Here is a 1,478-nt window from a genome sequence, read left to right as displayed (position 1 = left end):
ACTTCATAATTTTAAGTGAAAGCCATGCAGGTATAGGTAATTTCAGGATTCTGCAGGCCAAGTTTCAGATTTATATGGGCTCAAGACCCTGGCTGTACAAGTCTCCCCAAAAGGAGGAAAGGACCACCACCAACAAAATAAGATTAGGTTGTACAAATCTATATAAATCAAAACTAATGAGTTATCCACAGTTCTAGAAATAGGACTATTTCATTTCTTTTCCTTTTAATGTTTGTGAGCATCATAAGGCTAAAGTCAAAGTATCCTGAAAATGTACTTCTTTGAAAATAATGTTGATTCAAACGTATTATTAACATCCATTAACATTATTAATATTATTAACATATGTTATAGGACTATAGGTTATAAGCAGTAACCTATAGTTCGTATAAACAGCAGAGTCTGAAACTTTATGTAGAAAGGATCATGGAGACTAGCAACAAATACATAAATAAATAATATAGAAAAGAAAAGATAGTCCCAAATTCTATTAGAAATATACTCTACTTAGCATCCAGTAATCTGGGATTTCTGTAGCATGCTCTGGAATGCACAACCCTTATGCTCACTTTGGCTTTGCTCTCCAGCTCTTTTCTAGCCTTTGTCTGTGTTTTTCTCATTTCTGGCTTCTTTCCCCACCCTCTCCTTTGTATATTTTCCCTTCCGTCTCTTGCTTGAGCTAACCCCTGTTTTGTATTTCTTCTCATTCAAATTCCATCATGTAGTCAAAACACACACACACACACACACACACACACACACACACACACACACACACACACACACCAGTCCAGAGTTTCTACGTTGCTCAAGATCATTCATTCGGTCTCAGTGCAAATTTTAGTATTTCTTCTCAGCATTAAAAAGCTGATTTCATTGTGAAAGTCAGACAAGGATTTTAGTCCATGAATAAAATATGCAAAAGGGACACATGCCCAGAAAGACTGAAAAGAAAAAGCAACACAACACATTTTTAAACTAGGTAATGAGGACACATAAAGGAAATATATTTTTCTCCTTATGAAATAATATATATTCTTTTGAAAATTTAGAAAATATAAAGAAGAAAATTAAAATCATCTGTAATACTTCCACAAAAGATATAATCAATGCTCACCCTTTTCTATATTTCCTTCTAATCTTCTTATATATGTTCATATACATGTATAAATACACACATTAAAAATAACAAAATTGGAAGCTTACTCTTTGTATAGTACGTACACACATACATACACATATATTTAATTATACATTTAAATATATAGTTAAACATCGATAGATTAAGCAGTTTTTAAACATTCTAAAATAATTTGGCTTAACAATGAGATTTTTTCAAAAAGCAAAGCAAAACAAAACATGCTCCCTAAGGAATTTGCTGTATATCCTCATAGTAAAGATGTACCACATGATTGGTTGGTAAGGTATAGCACAGATCTAGAATGGTGCTGCATTTTTTTCTCTTCCAGTTTTACTGA

General features: G+C 32.5%; 1 non-coding gene across 1 annotated transcript; it reads right to left on the bottom strand.

Moving 5' to 3' along the window:
* Window positions 1-848: 848 nt before the first annotated feature.
* LOC149748427 (small nucleolar RNA SNORD36) lies at window positions 849-915 on the bottom strand. The gene has a single exon (XR_016394448.1). It is a non-coding gene; the product is annotated as a small nucleolar RNA SNORD36 (small nucleolar RNA).
* Window positions 916-1,478: the final 563 nt, after the last annotated feature.

The sequence above is a fragment of the Delphinapterus leucas genome, chromosome 9 (assembly GCF_059928025.1).
Source record: "Delphinapterus leucas isolate spDelLeu-1000000601 "Yukka" chromosome 9, BTC_Dleu_Yukka2, whole genome shotgun sequence".
NCBI lineage: Eukaryota > Metazoa > Chordata > Mammalia > Artiodactyla > Monodontidae > Delphinapterus > Delphinapterus leucas.
The sequence above is the reverse complement of the archived record's forward strand: the minus strand, read 5'-3'. Positions and strand labels throughout refer to the sequence as shown.